We start from the raw sequence: 13,601 nt of genomic DNA, 5'->3' as shown, positions 1-13,601 counted from the left end.
TGCGTATGTAGTGTCCTTCACTATTCCTTCAAATTAGCTTTTATGTTCTGTCAGAATTAAAATAACAATGCCTGCTTACTTCCTTTTTCCATATGGTTGGAATACTATTTTTAAACTCGTTACTGTAAAATGTTGTTGGTCATTGATGGCAAGTATGTTTCTCAGTTATAGGAGAAAATAGATTATGTGTTCTCTCTTTCTCTAACTGAAATGATTCCATATTATATTTCTGATCATGGTTTCTAGGGTAAAGGGAAATTTTGTTTTCTAATCATTCTGCTAGTGCATGCAGACGCTTGTGAGGATATGGAGAAAGAGAAAGACTATTCTTTGCTGATGGGAGTTCAAATTGGTACAATTACTATGCAGTTCACCATGAAGCTTCTTCAAAAACCTCAAAATAGGTATACCATAATATTCAGGTGTACTAGTCTTGGGCACCTTCCCAAAGGACTTTGCCTCATACTGCAGTGATATTTACTCACCCATTTTCATAGCTGTTCTGTATATAATAACCAAAAGTTTGAAACAGCCCTCCATATCCAAACCCTGCCTGGAGAAAGCTGGTCTCCCAGGAGTGCTAAGACCACAGGCTCAGAGGCTCACAGGCGCACAAGAGGGACAACTCCAGTCAGAGACAGCAAGACCAACTAACAACTGAGATAACCAGATGACAAAAAATGAAAAATATGCTCTACTCATCCATCAGCTCTACTCAAATTGATGAAATGTATCTTTTACTGTCACCCTCTTCCTTTGGTAACGTGGTTTATGAACCGGAGAGCTATCCGATCTTTAAGTAGCAACATGTCATTGTTGAAATGAGATTACATTTTATCCCATGTTTTAAAGCTAAAGAAAATTTAATATAAGAAAAGAAAAACTAAAGAGTGATTCTGGTCATTGATAAAAGAGTGCCAGTCCCATTGCCTTTTGTTGTTAAGGAAATGAGAAACATCAGTCTCCCTCCCCTTATCCTAACAAGAGTATCTTGTGAAGGCATGAATTGGTATTTTGAAGAGAAATCATATATCTTCTGCTTACAAGCGAGGCCACATACTCCTTAAGCATTTGTCATACACATCCGCTGGGAGACTAATCCTTTGGTGAAAGTTGAAACTCACACTCTGATAAGCAGAGTTTGCAGTTTGGGCCTTGTGAAAATAAATTTGACTTCGCAAATAGCACATTAGTAACTTAATTAACTTTTTAATATAGCTGCATATATTAAAATCTATCAAATTCTGCTGAAAATGGTCAAGATTGCTTAATCAGCTTGTTTTGAATAAGTTCTACTTCAAATTTAACTGTTTTTATACTTTTTCTATGTAGGACTAATGCTAAATATAAATGTATGAATACACAGAAACAACAAAAAAAATAACGATTCCATTGATGTGCTTAACATTTCCCTACATCTCTACTGGAGATCATTTTTTTTCCTTTTTTCTTTTTTTTTTTTTTTTTTCGGAGCTGGGGACTGAACCCAGGGCCTTGCACTTGCTAGGCAAGCGCTCTACCACTGAGCTAAATCCCCAACCCCCTCTACTGGAGATCTTATTTAGGTCTCCAAAGCACTAAGTAATCAAGATCATTGTACTTACCCTTCCAGAGATGGGTATATTTGATACGTGAAGACATGGAGCTTTGCCAGAGTATATGAGAGATATAATTCTGATGCCAAAATAAAAGCACCTAATGATTTGCTCATATTTTTTCACTGACTTTCTTAATAAAATGGTATGTTTGTATTTTCCACTAAATATCCTATTGTTTAAATGAATCTCTTTTAGCTTCTCAAATCCAGATTTATATATTAACTCCTGGGTGTGGCTTAGGAATGCCATGTGGATAATTCTGACTTATTAACATGCCAGTACATTGTAGGGGAGTTTAAACAATACAAATAAAATTTATTGTTAATTAAAATCTTGTCAACAGACAGTTTTGTATTCTGTCACTATTACCATAATGATACTTTTGTTTTAAAGAAAATAAATCTTGACCAGGACAATGACAAATAGGTCATGTATGCTTATTGTATTAGAAAACTGAACACTGGAAGTCATGTTCAGAAGGGACTTTTACATGGTTCCATCCCCAAATGATGAACAAATCTAAGGCCTAAATGAACACCAAATACAAGGGCAATGATTGTAATGGAAGTCAGTTGTTCACATTGTTACATAAATTGCATACTAGGTAGAGGTTAAATGTATTTGTGTGACAATAAAAGAAAAGAGAACAAATATACACCAAAATATCAAAATTACTCATATCTGGCCATATCGGTGGACTTATTTTCTGGTCTATAAAGCATTCTGCTTATTGAGAGGAAGTTATCATCATTTTTAATCATGCTTTTTTTTTTGGCCCTTTGTGATGTAATTTGAAGAGCAAGTATTTGGGATTAGAATTATAAATGTGGGGATTGTTTGATAAGTACAATTCTTGCCACAACATTACAAAGAAGTACACATGAGTGGCAATGCCCAATTGTAATGCCAGTAAACGAGATGTGGAAACAGGCAGACCACTGAGGTTTTCCGGCTCGCCACGCTAGTTGAATTAATAAAGTGATAAATTCTATCTCAAATGAGGTAGCTAACAATTACGGAAGACACCAATTACCCAATAATGGCTAGACAGGATACATGAATGTGTGGCCAGCCTCCAAAATGGCACACATACAGCCACACAAACTATAGATACATTTTCATATTTGTGATATTAAAACTTTATGTGAAAAAATAAATGAATCATTCCGTGTGATTTTAATCATGTACGGGATGCTTGGAGCCAAGAAGCATAGGATGTGCTTGGATGTTACTGGAAAAAAAAATGATTTGGGTCCAATTGGTCCCATAGGTATTTGTTAGAGAGAATGAATGGAAGTGAAATGAATGACTGACTAAGGCAAATAATACATCCTGATACTTTTGGAGGCAGGTATCAAATTGAACCTAAAGTTCATTGATTTGGCAAAGCTTACTGGCAAATGAACTTAACGGATTCACCTGTCTCCTCTCCCTGCCTCTATCTCCAAGATGTTCTGGGATTACGGTGCCACCACCAAGCTCAGCCTCAAGATTTGTCTTATTCTCTATTGTTCTTGCATTTTGTTACTGAATTTGCGGGGACTCCCGCGTTCATTTCTGTGCAATGCCTACAAAAAGTCACTCCTCACTTGTGGTAACTCTATTCCATTTAAATAAAGAAGAACGTAGCATAGTGCAACGGATCGCCTAACGCCCAGCTAGGTATTTACTAGCAGATGTCTTTGGCCATGAAACTCCATTTTACCTCTAGGATTTCTCAAATAACCAAATTCTCTTTCCTAGAATTCAAGGAAAAAAATAATAACGAAAAATAAAGATGATTCCATTATCATTAACTTTCTGCAGGGAAACTGAGTAGATTGGAAAGCTATTCCCCAATATACCTCCTCACTGATACTGACAGCACTGAACCCTGTTCCTCTGTGTAGATTCCCTATTAGGGGCTTCACCTTACAACTTAAATTTCTGATAAAATCTTTGCTCAAAATTATTCTTTATTTCTTACATTGAAATTTTGTATAATGCCTGACATAGGCAGGTATGAAAAAAAAGGGTAAATAGAAATATATAGTCTAACAAAAACACAATTCTTGAATTCATGCTGACTTGGTTTTCGTGTGAAAAAAATCTCCGTTTTGAATTTTAATATATATAAGCAACTGTGAATAAATAAAAAAACTTTTGTTTGTTTTCTGCTTATGTACTATATAAACTTTATAAATCACCCGAAACCCCTCTTTTCTGAAATGGGCTGTGTTGAATTTAATTACTGTTATTATTTCCTGATGTTTCTTATCAGAATATTTCATTTTTATGCCAATTAGAGTATAATTATTAGGATAATGGACTCTACAAAAACCAATTATGCAATGAAACTAGATGGGATTTATCTGAAGTAATTGAGTCTTACAATTTAAGATCAAAATAAGTCAACCAAAGTGAAAATGTTGAATCGTTAAAACCCCTGGGCATCAACAATAAGGTTGATTTTCTCCTCTGCCCCAAATTAAGTTAATATTTTACAATGTCACGTCAGTTGAATTATAGACCCAGTTCAAGATGGCAAGAGTATGTTCTTTCACTAACCATTCAGCCTCAGGCACAGAATGTCTATATAACTTCATCAGACTTTGACATTTGATCAAGACTATACACATAAACATGTGGGAGATCCTCAGTAACACTGCTGCTTATAATTCATGTAGTACATCTGAACCACAAGAGAAAAATACATACTTATAACATATATTTATATTTTAAGTAAGAAATAATGGACACATTCTAAATGTGATATTCCTACTCTTCAAATCAAATGACAAAACTTTGAGTAGTCAAAATACTGTTTTACCTAGATTGACTATGAATACAATTATAGTGAAAAAAGATTTTATATTAAATTTCCCAAGAGGAAGGAGAAAAAAATTTCAGGACAAGTCATGACTAGAGCATCTAAAATGACTATATTAGGAGATTTAAAATGTTAACTTTATATACATGCACATACAAATACATTTATATCTCTAAATAACTGATTCTGATGTTGAAAATATTTTTTTAAACAAAGCCTTAAGAATAGGATTTCTAGATCTGCATCTGGAGGTGATCCTGAGCTACAGTTTGCCATAAACAAATCCCACCAGGAGAGTCCTGATCTCCCAGGAGTGGAGACATACCTGAGAGCATCACTTCTGTTCAAATACCTGGCCCAAGAGGGACCTGCCTATAGCCCTCAGGACACAGGAACCAAAGAACAGCCAGAGACATGATCCTTCAGGTTTCCATCTGGGCCCTGGAATAGACCCTGTGCAACAGCTCTCCACACACAATTCTGCCCAGACCGGGATAGTCTTCTAGGAGTACTGACATGCAGGCTTACAGGAGAGACAAGCCATAGCCCGAGACAGCAAGACCAGCTAAGATTAGAAATAATCAGATGGCAAGAAGCAAGAGCAAGAATAGAAGCAACAGAAACCAAGGCTACTTGGCATCATCAGAATCCAGTTCTCTGACCACAGCAAGCACTGGATACCCCAAAGCATTGGAAAAGCAAGATTCAAATTTAACCTCACAGGGCATGATGATGACAGAGGATTTTAAGGGTATAAATAACTCCTTTAAAGACCTGCATGAGAACACAGGTAAACAGGTAGAAACTTTAAAGAGGAGACTCAAAAATCCCTGAAAGATTTGTAGGAAAACACAACCAAACAGGTGAAGGAGTTCAACAAAATCATTCAGAATCTAAAAATGGAAATAGAAACAATAAAGAAATCACAAAAGTAGACAACCCTAGAGATAGAAAACCTGGGAAAGAAATCAGGAGTCACAGATGCAAGCATCACCAAGAGAATAAAAGAGATAGAAGAGAAAATCTCAGGTTCAGAAGATATCATAGAAAACATTGACAAAATAGTCAAAGAAAATGCAAAATGAAAAGACCTCCTAACCGAAAACATCCAGGAAATCAAGGATACAAAGAAAAGAGCAAACCTAAGGAAAATAGGTATACAAGAGAGTGAAGATTACCAAATTGTAGGGTTAATAAACATCTTCAACAAAATTATTGAACAAAACTTTCCTAATATAAAGAGATGCCCATGAACATATTAGAAGATTACAAAACTCCAAATAGATTGGATCAGAAAAAAATTTCTCCTCCCCACAACAGTCAAAACAACAAATGCACACTGACAAAAAAAGGAATATTAAAAGCAGTAATGTGAAAATGTCATGTAACATATAAAGGCAGACCTATTAGAATTCCACCAAACTTCTCACCATAGATTATGAAACCTAGGAGATCCTGGGCAGACATCATACAGACCCTAACAGAACACAAATGCTAGCCCAGGCTACTATAGCCAGCAAAACTCTCAATTAATATAGCTGGAAAAAACAAGATATTCCATGACAAAACCAAATTTACACAGTATCATTTCACAAATCCAGCTCAAGAAAGGATAATAGATGGAAAACTCCAACACATGGAGGGAAACTACACCCTAGTAAATGCAAGAAAGTAATCTTCTTTCAACTTACTCAAAAGAAGAGGGACACACAAACATAATTCCACCTCTAACAAAAAAATAACAGGAAGCAACAATCACTATTCCTTAATATCTCTTAACATCAATGGAATCAATTCCCGAATAAAAAGACAGACTAACAGACTGGATTCTTAAGGCAACCCAGCATCATGCTGCATACAGGAATCACAGCTCAGTGACAAAGACTGAAACCACCTCAGAGTAAAAGGCTGTGTCAATTTTCCCAAGCAAAGGGTCCCAAGAAACAAGCGGGAGTAGCCATTCTAATATCGAATAAAATCGAATCTCAACCAAAAGTTATTAACAAAAATAAGGAAGGACATTTTATATTCATAAAGGAAAAATCAACCAAGATGAATCCTCAATTCTAAGCATTTATGCTCCATTTGCAAGGGAACCTACATTCATAAAAGGAACTTTACCAAAGCTCAAAGCACATATTACACGTCACAAAATACTAATGAGAGATTTCAACATCCCACTCTCAGCAATGGGCTGATGATGGAAACAGAAACTAAACAGAAACATAGTGAAACTAACATGTTATGAATCAAATTGATTTAACAGATAGGTATACAACACTTCATCCTAAAACAAAGGAACATACATTCTTCTTAGCATGTCATGGTACCTTCTCCAAATTAACCCTATAACTGTTTACAAAACAAGCCTCAACAGATGCAAGAAGATTGAAATAATCCCATGCATCAGATCCCCAAGGACTAAGGCTGGCCTCCAAAAACAACAAAAACAACCGAAAGTCCACATACACATGGAAGCTGAACAATGCTCTTCTCAATGATAACTTGATCAAGGAAAAAATAAAGAAATTCAAGACTTTGTAGAATTTAATGAAAATGATGGCATAACATACCCAAACTTATGGGACACAATCAAAGCAGTGCCAAGAGGAAAACACATAGCTCTGAGTGCCTCATAAAAGAAACTGGAGAGATATTACACTAACAGCTTGACAACACACCTAAAAGCTCTAGAACAAAAATAATCAAATACACCCAAGAGGAGTAGATGGCAGGAAATAATCAACCTCAGGCCTGAAATCAATGAAGTAGAAACAAAAAAGATCTATAGAATGTATCAACAAAAGCAGAAGCTGGTTTTTTTTTAAATCAACAAGATAGAAAAACCCGTAGCCACACTAACCAGAGGGCACAGAGAGTGTATCCAAATTAACAAAGTCAGAAATGAAAAGGGAAACGTAACAACAGAATCTGAGGAAATTCAAAAAATCATCAGATCCTACAACAAAAGCCTATATTCAACAAAACTGGAAAATATGGAGGGAATGTACAATTTTCTAGACAGATACCAGATACCAGATACCAGATACCAGATATCAAAATTAAAACAGGATCAGATAAACCATCTAAAGAGTCCCATAACTCCTAGAGAATTAGAAGCTGTTATTAAAAGTTTCCCAATCAAGTAAGTCCAGCACCAGATGGGTTTAGTGCAGAATTCTTTCAGACCCTTAAAGAATGTCTTCAAACAATTCCACAAAATAGAAACAGAACGAACACTACCTAATTTATGCTAAGAAGCCACAATTATGCTCAAACCTAAACCTAGACCCAATAAAGAGAAAGTACTTCAGACCAATTTACTTTATGAATGTCAAGGGAAAAATACTCAATAAAATTCTAGCAAACTGAATTCAAGAACACATCAAAATGATCATCTATTATGATCAAGTAGGCTTCATCCTAGGGATGCAGAGATGTTTAAAATATACAAAAATCCATCAATGTAATCCACCACATAAACAAACTGAAAGAAAAAATAAAACCACATGATCATCTCATAAGATGCTGAAAAATCATGTGACAAAATTCAATACCCCTTCATGGTAAAAGTCCTGCAAAGATCAGGAATTCGAGGCCAATACCTAAACATACTAAAAGCAATACACAGCAAACCAATAGCCAACACCAAACAAAATGGAGAGAAACTTGAAGCAATCCCATTAAAATCAGTGACTAGACAAGGCTACCTACTCTCTCCTTATCTATTCAACACAGTACTTGGAATTCTAGATAGAGCAATTAGACAATGAAAAGATGTCAAAGGGATACAAATTAGAAAGGAAGAAGTCAAAATATCACTATTTGCAGATGATATAATAGTATACATAATGATCCCAAAAATTCCATCAGAGAACTCCTACACCTGATAAACAACTTCAGCAAAGAGGCTGGATATAAAATTAACTCAAACTAATCACTAGCCTTCCTCCACTTAAATGATAAAGAGGCTGAGAAAGAAATTAGGGAAACAACACCCTTCACAATAGTAGCAAATAATATAAGATAAATAATATAAGATACCTTGATGTGACTCTAACCAAGCAAGTAAAGGATCTGTATGACAAGAACTTCAATCTCAGAAGAAAAAAATCAAAGAAGACCTCAGAAGATAGAAAGATCTCCCATGCTCATGAATTGGGAGGATTAATATAGTAAAAATGGCCATCGTGCTAAAACCAATCTACAAGTTCAATGTAATCTCTATGAAAATTCCCACTCAATTATTCATACAGTTAGAAAGAGCGAATGCAAATGCATTTGGAATAACAAAAAATCCAGGATAGTAAAAACTATTCTCAACAATAATAGAACGTTGGAGGAATCACCAGTCCTGACCTCAAGCTGATTGCAGAGCAATAGTAATAAAAAACTACATAGTATTGGTACAAAGATAGACAGGGTGACCAGTGGAATAGAATTGAAGACCCAGAAATGAACCCACACACCTATGGTCACTTGATCTTTGAAAAAGAAGCTAAAACCATCCAGGGAAAAGAGACAGAATTTTCAACAAATGGTGTTGGTTCAATTGGCAGTCACATGTGGGAGAATGCAAAGTTAATCCATTCTTATCTCCCTGTACAAAGCCCAAGTCCAAGTGAATCAAGGACCTCCATATAAAACCAGATACACTGAAACTAATAAGAGAGAAAGTGGGAAAAAGCCTCAAACACATGGGAACAAGGGAAAATATCCTGAACAGAACTTCAATGGCTTATGCTTAAGAATTGACATTGCAATTCTTCTGTAAGGCAAAGGACACTGTCAATAGGACAAAATGGCAAACAGTAGATTGGGAAAAGATCTTTACCAGTCTTACATCCAATAGAGGGCTTATATCCAAAATATGCAAAGAAATCAAGAAGTTTGACGCCAGAGTACCAAATAACCCTATTAAAAAATGGGATACAGAGCTCAACAGAATTCTCAACTGAGAAATACCAAATGGCTGAGAAGCAGCTAAACAAATGTTCGCCCTTAGCCATCAGTTAAATGCATATCAAAATGACCCTCAGATTCCACCTCCCACCAATCAGAATGGTTAAGACCAAAAATTCAGGTGACAACCGATGCTGGCAGGGATGTCGAGAAATGGAGCACTCTTTCATTGCTGGTGGGATTGCAAACTGGTACAACCACTCTGGAAATAAGTCTGGTCATTCCTCAGTAAATTGTAAATAGTATGTTGAACACCCAGATATACCACTCCTGGGCATATTCCCAAAACATGCTCCAACATATAACAAGGACACATGCTCCACTATGTTCATAGCACCCTTATTTACAATAGCCAGAAGCTGGAAACAACTCAGATGTCCCTCAACAGAGGAATGGATACAGAAAACACAGCACATCTACTCAATGAAGTACTACTCAACTATCAAAAACAATGACTTCATGAAATTCACAGGCAAATGGATGGGACTTGAAAATATCATCCCAAGTAAGGTAACCCAATCACAGAAGAACATACATGCCTTTTGCTCACTGATAAGTATATATTAGAGAAAGAACTTGGAATACCCACTATTCAATTTACAGACCACATGAAGCACAATAGGAAGGAAGAACAAAGTATTGATGCTTCAGTACTACTAAGAAGGAGGAACAAAATTATCAAGGGAAGTAGAGGGTGGGAGGGACTTGGGAGGAAGGAGCAGAGGAAAGAGAGAAAGAGGGGACAGGCTCAAGTATGGGAGAAGATGTAGGAACTGTACAGAGGGTCAGTAAATTGAACAGAAGCATGTAGCAATGGAGGTTGGCAACCTGCGGTAGCAACCAGAAAGTCCAAGATGTTAAGAAAGCAAAACCTCCTAGAACCCCACAGGGATGATATTAGCTGAAATACCTCACAAAGGGGCGGGGGTACCTGTCAAGACCACATCCAGAAGTTAGGAATGGCCTCCGGTTGATGGATCGGGCCACCCACCAAACTCCAAATTTTTAACCTAGAATTGCTCCTGTCTGAAGGAAATATAAGATGAGAGACTGACAGAAAGGCCATCCAGAGACTGCCTGCCCAGAGATCCATCCCATCTGCTGACACTAAACCCAGACACTATTGCTGTTGCTAAGAAGTCGTTGCTTACGTGAGCCTGATACAGCTGTGTCCTAAGAGGCTCTGCCAGATCCTGACCAATACAGGTGAGGTGCTGGAAGCCGACCATCGAACTGATCACAGGGACCCTAATGGAGGAGTTAGGGGAAGGAATGAAGGAGCTGAAGGGTTCTTATCTGTTATCAATGGGAGGGGAGACTCTTGGTCCTGTGAAGGCTTGATGCGCCAGTGTAGAGGAATGTTAAGGCAGAGAGGCAAAAGTGGGTAGATGGGTGGGGGAAGCACCCTCTTAGAAGCAGGTTAAGGGGGGATATAATAGGGGGCTTGCAGAGGTATAACCAGGAAAGGGGTTAACATTTGAAATATAAATAAATAAGAAAATCAAATTTAAAAAAATTCGATTTTTAAATTTATTTTCTAATGCATCTCTTATAATAATTAAGGTTGTAAGTTATTACATGCCCAATCTGTGTTTTAGTCAGTTTTGTAATATTACAATGATATAATCAAAATTGCTAAGTTATGAGGAGAAAGTTGAATGTATTTGGCTTTAACGATAGGAAGGTATAATGCCTACATTGGTTTTGTTCTTATCCATGTCACATATGGCAGAGAATAAATACCGTTGTTAAGATCACATGCTGAAACCAGCACATGGTAGTATACCAAATTAGGAGCAGAGAGAGGATACTCTGATAGCTGGCTTTTATGATAAGCTTTTATAGAGATCAGATTTCAGAAGGCAAATCAAATGGCTCAAGAACTTTCTACTCTGCACCACATACTGGTAACTTCTCCAGTACTGTCCAATAGCACTCCTCCGAGTTCCCCTCTACGTGGCTTCAATCATTCCCAACCTCACCAAGCACCACACATATTAAGTAGTTTTTCTCTACTGTGAAAGGAATTCTTATATCCTATAGTCTGGGGTAACTATTTAAACCCAAACCCAGATTCCCATCTCTCCAATGAGTAACTTACAAAGTAATTAAAGTTTCTGATTTGTGAACTATTTATTGTCAAAGTGATTCAAAAGAACTATAATCTATGTATTCTTATAAGGTGGTTTGTGAAGTTTCTAATGAAGCTTAAAATTTGAATCAGTTAAATCCTAAGAAATTAATTGATTGATCGATTATTTCATTTTTAGGTTATAATTACGTTTTTACTTCCAAACCCTGCCATATACCCCTCCATACTGTATTTCAAATTCATGACCTCTGATTTTACTAATGGTTAAATTGTGATTTCATACATATAGATGTATAATATAAGGATATGTAGTTATTGTTGGATTTTGTTTTTGAATCCTTGACAATGAGACCTCATGGATCTAGTCTGATATTTATAGGACACAAAATAACACAACAAAGTTGTTGTTACTCTGATTTGTATACTCTTTCTGCCACCCTCTCCCCAAATGAACCCAGACACTTGCATGCCTGACATACATCATAGATGTATCAGTTGGGACTTGAAATCACACATTGTCTACTTCTCTGCACTTTGATTGGTTGTAGTTTCTGTAATGATCTATGTTACAAAGAGAAGTTCCTTTGACAAAAACTGACCAACACACTCAGCTGTTGATATGAGATTAAATATTAGGTATTGCGCTAGTTTAGTAAAATGCCACTTGTATGATCTTCAATATCTATGACTTCATTAGCCCCAGTTATTTGGATAAGTTTCCGGTACCAGATGTTGTTCTTCTCTTGCTGAGCCAGCCTTTAGTCCAGTTGTAAAGCTGTTGGTCACCTCCAAGGCACACCATTATTGCAACATTAGGGTTACCATGTCATGGAAGTTGTTGTGAATAGGTGTCCTACCTGAGGAGTCGTATTTTTTTTTGCTTTCCTCCCTTGGACACTTCAATGGCCCTTTCTTGTTCTAGGACAAGTCATCATGAAGGGGGCCTTTCAGGTTAGATCCACATCATTTCCTCTCTGTACTGTATCTGAGATGATGATGGCTTTAGCAATAGCAACTTACCTTCTATCTCTGAGAGGCAATCAAGGCAGCAACAACAGTATATCAAATACTGGAGTTTCTTAGACAACCCTACCCAACAATTTTAAAAGGGGTTTCTTGTGTCTGGTATTGGGACTATTTCTCTTTTTTTCTTACTTTTTTTTTTCTTCTCCAACTTCATTAAATTGGGTATTTCTTACTTACATTTCAATTGTTATTCCCTTTCCCAGTTTTCAGGCCAACATCCCCCTAAACCTTCCCTCCCCTTCTATATGGGTGTTCTCCTCCCCATCCCCCCAATTACTGCCCTCCCCCCAACAATCACGTTCACTAGGGGTTCAGTCTTGGCAGAACAAAGGGCTTCCCCTTCCACTGGTGCTCTTACTAGGCTATTCATTGCTACCTATGAGGTCAGAGTCCAGGGTCAGTCCATGTATAGTCTTTGGGTAGTGACTTAGTCCCTGGAAGCTCTGGTTGGTTGGCATTGTTGTTCATATGGGGTCTCAAGCTCCTTCAAGCTCTTTCAGTCTTTTCTCTGAATCCTTCAACGGGGGTCCCGGCTGTGTTTCTCAGGAGAGATCTACATCCAATACCTGCCAGCCTGCACTTCTTTGCTTCATCCATCTTACCTAGTTTGGTGGCTGTATATGTATGGGCCACATGTGCGGCAGGCTCTGAATGGGCGTTCCTTCAGTCTCTGTTCTAAATTTTGCCTCCCTAACCCCTCCCAAGGGTATTCTTGTTCCCCTTTTAAAGAAGGAGTGAAGCATTCACATTTTGGTCATCCTTGAGTTTCATGTGTTCTGTGCATTTAGGGGACTTTGAGCATTTGGGCTAATATACACTTAACCATGAGTGCATACTATGTGTATTTTTCTGTGATTGGGTTACCTCACTCAGGATGATATTTTCCAGTTCCATCCATTTGCCTATGAATTTCATAAGATCACTCTTTTTGATAGCTGAGTAGTATTCCATTGTGTAGATGTACCACATTTTCTGTATCCATTCCTCTGTTGAAGGGCATCTGGGTTCTTTCCAGCTTCTGGCTATTATAAATAAGGCTGCTATGAACATAGTGGAGCATGTGTCTTTGTTAGTGGAGCATAGTGGGGCATCTTTTGGGTATTTGCCCAAGAGA

The sequence above is a fragment of the Rattus norvegicus genome, chromosome 14 (genome assembly GCF_036323735.1).
Source record: "Rattus norvegicus strain BN/NHsdMcwi chromosome 14, GRCr8, whole genome shotgun sequence".
Lineage (NCBI taxonomy): Eukaryota > Metazoa > Chordata > Mammalia > Rodentia > Muridae > Rattus > Rattus norvegicus.
The sequence above is the reverse complement of the archived record's forward strand: the minus strand, read 5'-3'. Positions refer to the sequence as shown.